At 34.3% G+C, this 8,827-nt stretch overlaps 1 pseudogene; it reads right to left on the minus strand.

Annotated features, from left to right (window-relative positions):
- Nucleotides 1–391: 391 nt before the first annotated feature.
- LOC142869924 (histone-lysine N-methyltransferase SETMAR-like) lies at nucleotides 392–7,512 on the minus strand (annotated as a pseudogene).
- Between the last annotated feature and the right edge of the window lie 1,315 nt (nucleotides 7,513–8,827).

Consider the following 8,827-nt stretch of genomic DNA (forward strand, 5'->3'; position numbering starts at 1 on the left):
ATAACAGTAAAAATGTTCAAGAGAATACCTTCCATTGAAGGTAACAAAGCTATACGCGTTAAGCAATTTGGCAAACCCCATGTGATGATGATGATGATGCTATTACTGATGAATGTGTATGTGTGCATATAATGTTTAGGTGCATTTGAGTATATAAATATGTGTGGCATGCCTGCACAGATATAGATACACTTAAAATGCACATGGTAGGAAGAAGAGACAGAGAATAAATATGGAAAGTACAAATAAAGACTCTGAAAACAATGAAGCAAAGCAAGTTTTTGGTTTTATTTATTAATGAATTGAGTGATAACTATTTTAGGTTGTTGCAAAGTAACTGTGGTTTTGGACTATGAATTTTATATAATTCTAACTAGGCTCAAACACATCTTTATTCATCAAAATAGGAAACATTACAATCAACACATTTTTGCCAAAGAAAAATAAGTTTGTTTATTCCTGTAGCATAAAAATCCCTGCTTCAGCATTTGATGAACTCTTCAAAAGCATTTTCTGCATCCTGCTGGTTGTGAAAGCATCTTCCCTGTAAAAAGTTGCGGGGATGCTTGAAGAAGTGGTAGTCAATTAGCGAGAGGTCAGGTGAATGTGGCTGATGAGGCAAAAGTTTGTAGCCCAATTCATTCAACTTTTGAAGCATTGGTTGTGCGATGTGCAGCCAGTCATTGTTGCCGAGAAGAATTGGGTCCTTTCTGTTGATCAATGCCAGCTGCAGGTCTTGGAGTTTTGGGTGCATCTCATCGATTTGCTGAGCATACTTCTCAGATGGAATGGTTTCACCGGGATTCAGAAGGCTGTAGTGGATCAGACTGGCAGCGGACCACTGAACAGTGTCCATGACTTTTTTTTGGTGCAAGTTTGGTTTGGGGAAGTGCTGGAGCTTCTTCTTGGTCCAACCACTAAGCTGGTCATCACAGGTTGTCATATCAAATCCACTTTTCATCACAGGTCACAATCTGATCAAGAAATGGTTCATTGGTGTTGTGTACAAGAAGAGAAGATGACATTTCAAAACGAAGATACACATACATAATGAGTGAGATGTGCACCATCTGGGGGATGGTCACGGTAGAAGCTCAGACTTGTGGGGGGGGAGGAGGGGCAAGGGCTTTATTTGAAACCTTAAAATTTGTACCTCCATAATATGCTGAAATAAAAAAGAAATTTCTATCAGCTCATGAGGCACCCAATGGTTGAAGTTTTTCACCTTTCCAATTTGCTTCAAATGCCAAATGCCCATAGAATGGTCGATGTTTAGTTCTTTTGAAACTTCTTGTGTAGTTGTAAGAGGATAAACTCCAGTGATTGATCTCAATTCATTGTCGACTTCTGACGATGGCCGGCCACTGCTCTCCTCATTTTCAAGACTTCAAGGCTCTCCTCTCCTTTGCAAAACTTCTTGAACCACCACTGCACTGCATGTTTGTTAGCAGTTCCTTGGCCAAATGTGTTGTTGGTATTGCAAGTTGTCTCTGCTGCTTTGGGACCCATTTTGAACTCCAATAAGAAAATCGCTCGAATTTGCTGTATGTCTAACATTATTTCCATAATCTAAAATAAACATAAAATAAACAGCAAGTAATAAGTCATTAACAAAAATCATAAAGCAAGAAATGTGCATTAAAGTGATGTAGAACATACCCACATTTATTTAAAAATGTATTACAATATCGAACATCAAATTTCAATGATGCTAAAACTGCAATTACTTTTGTGCCAACAATTACCTACCTACTGAAAATGAATTGACAGTAATAACTCCAATGACAGCTAATTGGAAATCACAAAGTTCATAAGTATATGAAGATGCTGACAAAATTTGCTCTTGCCAATTCAGAACAAATTTTTCCAAAGGCCAATAAAATTAGCATAATATTTTGTGCATTAAAATACTAATAACTTAATTAAACAAATAAAATATATATGTTTACAACTTAGTGTACATGGTTATGGAGATACAACGTCAATGAGATATGTAAATCAACGTCAATAAGGTAACTGGAAAAAAAATAAGGTAACTGATATTGTATTTTGTCCTTTAAAATGTTCCCATACCATATATTTGAAAAGTCAAAACATACAGACAAGTTCATCACAGTTGTACAGTATAGCTACAGTTATGGTGACTGTCTGATACAGTTCTATAAAACAGTGACAATTGAAAAAAATATCTCTACAATAAAATGTATTTGCTAAATGTGAAATTGTGGGTAACAAATTTTTAATAATCTCTAATAATTTACCAATGAATATAAAAATCAGAAAATAACAAACCATCAATCGTATATCTGAACTAAAATTTAGATTTAAAAAATGTGTCTTAATGCCCATAGTGTGACTTAATTATATTTTTAGAATTCCTTTAACTGTTAATTATTTTAGAAACAAGCTGAATAATATTCAAAGGTACAATAAAAACCATTCTAAGGCTAGGGGTGTTTATTTCACTCTCAGTTCAAAGACTGCAATCTATACTTTGGCTATGTGGTAAAATTATTCTTAACTTTAAAGTATTTTCTTACATCCTTGCATAGAATAGCTTTCTTGTTTCATTTGAATATGATTATTGATAAAGGAAGCTAGTTTAGGAAAAAACTTTCCTGAATGATTAGTATTTCTTTCAGTACTTTGGCATCAAGTACTCTGTTGCCATTCATCACAATATCCAACATCCCTCCTCAAACCTTAACAAAAAAAGTAGAGCCTCATGTATCATAATTAACTTTAATACTTATTATTTATTGTGTTTTCAGATACTATATTATGCACTTTATTTCTATTATTTTAATATTAACAATGACTTAGGACATATGATTTCCCCCATTTTCTAGTTGAAGAAACTGGTGCTCAGAGAGGGCACACAGTTTTTTTTTTTTTTTTTTTCAGAATAAAACATAAATGGCAGCAGATCTGGGATTTGAACCCAAGTTTGATTAAATTCAGAGCTTAGTTTCTTAAATTCTATACTTGACATGTGACTTTTTGGTGGAGAGCTCTACTGAATATCTGATGGGTGTGGAATTGAGGGTTTCATAGTGATGTCTAAACAAAAGATTCATAGTCTATATAAAGGTGGCTTCTCTGTTCAGATGGAGAGACGTGAGAACATGTTGCCACGTCTGTGTCCTGCTGAGAGCTCAGTGAGAGCTTTTAGATGAGACTAATCAAAGGGCATCATTTGTAGACAGGGAACACTCCCTTTTAAGGAATGTCTATCTCAAAGGAAAGAAATAGATCAGGCCTTCCTTAAAGCAATGCACAGTTCATTAGCAAAAATGACATACTCAAGCTCTTTCCATCAACTTGCATTTGTTCCCATAAGAGATCTGCTTTTTCAATCTTTGTTAAGCGAATGTAGCAAACCACAGATAGACTGCCAAATACTCTTTGTTAGTTATTGTCAATTCACCAGGTTGTTTTTAACTCTCAGGTAATTTCACATTTTTAAAACTTTCTGTCAGCATTTTTGAAATGTATGCAAATAACAGTGGAGCAATTATTTTGATGTACATTGAAGCACACACAATTCATTTTGTGAAATAAAAAGGCACTGAGACATTGGCATGCTATTTTTCCCCTTCCTCTTCCTATAATCTTAAAAACTATACAAATTGCCATTTGAGGGGAAAATTTGCAGTTATATTATTAAAGCTCTTTTGTTGTCACATCTCCAATTAGGAAAGAAAAATTTTGATTTATCATTAGGAAGGCAGGCTAATAATATATATGTCAACAGAAGCAGTGTTCAGATTAACTTATATAGCTGTCATTAGTTGTAACAGGAGCTATCTATGGGAATCCACCATTCTTATATGAAGCCTGCCTGAAACAAATCCAGAAATTTGAAAACTCACAATATTATAACTGTAAATTGTCAAAAGGGTAATCATAAAAGGTTTAATTTTTAAATACATTTTTAAACATATGCATATAATACTGTGAGGTAGGAGAGTAATGAAGTGTTCTTGATGGTAGCTTTTCAATATATTAGTATGTAATACATTATAAATGTTTCATATAAAGGTGATTAGAAAATTCTTATAATAAGTATTTTTAACCATTTTTATGTCAATTGAAGGATCTGGGCACTTTCTGGGGTCCCAACAAACATGATACCAACTCTTCATTCAAGGATGCAAAATCAAAGAGCTCTATGAATAATTTACTGAGTTTAATATGAGATTTAAGATACGTAAAGTTAATTTTATTTAAAATATAGTTAATAACTAGAAAAAGGAATAATCATGAATTGGTGTAGGAAAACAAAACAGAAATGAAGAATATTGTTTGTCATGGCCAAATAGTATGTTAGCAGTCACTTAAAAAATAAGGCAAAGTGAGACAAAACCAACACCAAAAAAACAAACAAACAAACAAACAAAAAACTGAAGGTTTAGGACTGTATTTCCTTTCTTTTTCAGAGAAAGGAGATGAAATATAGGGGAAGGAGTCCATGAGTGGTTACAAATACTTTAGCCTTATAGCTGACATTTTTCCAATTAGCAATGCCAAATACAATGTGTTGATTTAAATCATTGCATGTTTTCTCTAGCCAAAAAAAAAAAAAAGCCTTCTTACTATTATTAGTGTTGCAGAAATAATCTGAAGATTTTAAACTAAAATTTAATTTGTTTACATTTATCCTTCTTTTTCCATTGTCTTTCACCTATCAAAACAGTGCATTTATTGTTCCAGGGGAAGAGAAAATCTAGTCTGATAAAAAAAAAATACATATATATATATACATATATATTTCTCAGTTGTGAGATCCAATGCATATTTTTAAACCCTTGGCAGTATTGCTTTTGATATGCTATTTTTATTTGGTGTATTTATAATAATTTTACTGTGGTAAGAACACTTGAACACTTAAAATGACAATCTACCCTCTTAATAATCCTCCTAATAGATTTTTAAATATACACTACAGTATTGTCATTGTGAATGTTGCCAGGTGCTATGCTAGAAAGAAAAATAAAATTCTGCTTGATGATCTTACATTTCATTTAAATGAGCTGGCCAATAATTGATGTGTGTTTCATAAATGATATTCTATTAATTTGCCTGCTACTCACTTACTAATTTAACATATGGCCCCACCCAACCCACAAATGTTCCAGGAGGTGAAATTGTGTCATGTCTCCAGAAAATAAAGAGCTGGAAATATTCAGCAAATGGACTTTCGTGCTTTTGGCTACTACATAATTAGCTCTTTTTATTTTTTTTTTTCTAAATAAAAATAGACTACCTGTCATTCCACAAGTGTGAAAACTCAAAATTCCTAGCCAACCACAGTACCAAACACAAATTCCTGTGTCTCTGTAAGCATTTTCCTTCTTGGTGACATTTGAAGTAGCTACTAAAGGATTTGCCCTTTTTGGTGTCAGAGTGGTTGTCTCAGTATTTTCATCCACTGGCTCTTTAAAGATTATTTTAAGCCTTATATAGTCATAAACTCACAAACCTTCCATTTACTTTCTCTTGAGAATGGTTCATATTTTCCCGCATTTGTTTTATAATGTTGGAAATTTTTGAATTCTATCCAGTTGATTATGAATGTTTTCTTATGAATTCAGATTATGCTAGATTCCTCTGAAGAGTATTGACATTTTTGCTTGTTTGTTTGATTTAGTAAGTAATCACTTGGATTGACTCAACTGTAAACTGTATCTCTTGGGGAGCATTCAAATTTCAGTGCATGTCTTGGAATCTGCACTGTGCATGTATGGTTCAGGGATCCGCCAGGGAGTTGGCAGAGCATGTACATACACAAAATTTGGTGCTCCCCTCTCTGGCTTTTTCCTTTACAGATTCCCTCTCACTTTTGGGTGGCTGTGGTTGCCTGAAATTCTGTTCTGTTTTTTCACATAAGAAAGATGGGATGTTTTTGTTCAAATTCTAGCCTCTCTATGTGGTGCTGAATTTGGTGTCTTCTCAGGGTAAAGCTTTTAATTCTAGAAACTCACCCAGTGCCTTTCACTTCTAGTAAATGCTTATTTCCTTCCAGATTCTACTTGTTTTCTACATTTTTCCCCCAGACCTTATGGTACTTATCTCTAGGAGGGGCGATTCAATAGGAGCTTTGCCATATTGGAAGGAGATGTTCCAAAACTAATTTTTCAGACAAACAGTAATATATGTTTTCCAATTCATGGGTAAAAAGATTAATTGTTAAAATTTACAGTTTCAGAAGTTCCCCCCCCCATAAAAATAGGTATTATCTACTTGATGTGTATCAAGTAACTTTAGACCTATTAAAGAGAATATTACTACTTGTCTTTATGTAAGATAAGGAAAGGTAACATTGTTAAGGTTTCTTAACAGGTGGTAGAGATACGTCAAAGAACTAAAAGTAGAGCTGCCATTCAATCCAACATTCCCACTACTAAGCATCTACCCAAAGGAAAAAATACATTCTATAAAAAAGATACCTGCATTCAAATGTTTATAGCAGCACAATTCACAATTGCAAAGATGTGTAAAAAACCCAAATGTCCATCAATACATAGATTAACAAAATGTGGTATATGTATACCTATGAGTACTACTCAGCCATAAAAAATGATGAAATACCTATTGTATTATCCTGGAAAGAGCTGGAGCCCCTTTCTCTAAGTGAATTATCACAAGAATGGAAAAAAACAAACACCACATGTATTCACCATTAAATCAGTACTAATTGATCAACACCAATGTGCACATATGGGAAGTAACATTCACAGGGTGTTGGGCAGGTGGGATGGGGGAGGAAGGGATGAGTAAATCCACACCTAACAGATGAGGTACATGCTGTCTAGGGTATGGGCATGCTTGTTGGGTGGTGCAAAGACCATTTATGTAACCAAAGTGTTTGTTCCCCTGTAATACTCTGAAATTAAAAAAAAAAATAAAAAAAGAAAGAAACACAGGTGGTATTGCTCATTGTGGTAAATAATTGTAAAAAACTGCTCTCAAAAGCTATCAGAAGCTGACTCCCAAAATACTACCAACACAATTTGTTATGACAAAGTTGAGCATATTGCAGACCTAGGTTGAGGAGAACATTACTACCTCACAAAGCTTTGGTAGTATATTAGGTGGGGAAATTGGAAGTTTTGGTTTAAGGCGAGTGTTTCAATGTAAGGACAAAATTATGACTGGATTCAAATTATGACACAATAGTCCAGGATTGTTGGAAACACTAAGGTGAGGATATTGAGACAAGGGATTCAGTGTATCTTATGGCACAGCAAACTATTGATGTTTTCCATTTAAAGAGTCGATGGCTCTTTTGGTAAGTCTCTGCAATGCACAGTCAAACCATTTGTCGAGGCAGGAGAATTCTAGAACAATAAAGTCATACCAATGAAAACAGAGAAACAGAGAAGTCATGCAAATGTAGCCAGGAACATGATATTTTCAGTTCTCAGTGTCCGGGCTTGAATGTTTTGGCTTTGATGGTTTGGCTGTCACAATAATGACATCACTCACCTCCAGTAGCACAAGAAGCGCCATTACTGCTTTCAGAACTGCTACCCCTGAGCCAAAGCAATAGGAACAGATAACATAACAATTCAAAAAACAGAATCAGAGTTTGTTCTTCCTCCCTCAGCCTTAATAACCAATATAGCCACGTGCCCACCTTTCTTCATGTCAGCAAGAAGCTTCTTTCCCTTTCCCTCAGCAGATGTTGTGGGTGTTTGGGCAACATCTCCTTGTAGAATAAACATAGACGTTGAGTCTGATATTGAATTACACCTCATGCTATACTTATTCAAATATAGGAAATAAGCCATGGCTAAAGAAGGAATTGCTTGTGTATTATTGTGTTTTCTTCTGATGTAAAGTGGCATCATACTCCTTTAGCAGGTGTTGCCACTCAATCTGTGACTTTTTAGTTGCTTTTTCTCTGTTTGCTGTATGAATCTATCTGTTTCTAAGTAGTCACTTTCAAAAGAGTAGGTGCATTGGGGGAGATTTTATCTAAAGATAATGTGCATGATAAGTAGCATAGACAGGAATTTCTTTTTCCTCATCTCTGTTAATCTCACTTATTTTAGGGGGGACTTCAGTTTTCATTTGACCAAAATAGTCCTATTTTTTGCCTGTTTGCCAAATAGTAATTGTTAATACTGCCTTCTTTTTTTCAATTGTATAGCTCTGAGTGGGGTGATACTTTTTAGAATCATTATAACTATGGTTACCTTACTGACATGACTCTTTTTCGGTTCAGTATGTGGCATTAGCATAGGTTTCCAAGAAACTAAGACAAATGTTCATTTTAATGACATCACATAATAAGACACCCAAATTGTTTTTCTTCACTAAACAAACCAAAAAGTTACATTCTCCAATTCTCTTTCCTGGTAATATGACTTACTTGCACATATAATACCAAGGCATGAAGCTTGTGGCTGACTATGATGTATAATACGAAGTTAATTGTATGCTTGGACACAGGGTATCAGGCTTAACTGCTCAGTCTTGTGTCTTTCATGAGGCTCACTCATTAGGCACTTGTGACACTAGAAACCTGATTAACCTAAGAATGAATGCCTCAATATACCAGAATGACAGCGTATCCTAGACCAATGTAGTACATACAGGGTTGAATTTAAATATATATTAATATTTGTTGAAGAAAATGTAGCTGTTATCTTTTAATTAGAAAATAGATGTGATTTCCTATCCCAGTTGGCAAGAACTCAATCAACTTTAAAGAAAAATAAAGTACTTTAAGAGAAATGTATTTTAAAAGTAACACAGCATGTGTTTCAACTGTTTATATAGATATAAACAGATGGAATGAGTTTGATTAAGCAACTTCCTT

Source organism: Microcebus murinus, chromosome 3 (assembly GCF_040939455.1).
Source record: "Microcebus murinus isolate Inina chromosome 3, M.murinus_Inina_mat1.0, whole genome shotgun sequence".
Classification (NCBI taxonomy): Eukaryota; Metazoa; Chordata; class Mammalia; order Primates; family Cheirogaleidae; genus Microcebus; species Microcebus murinus.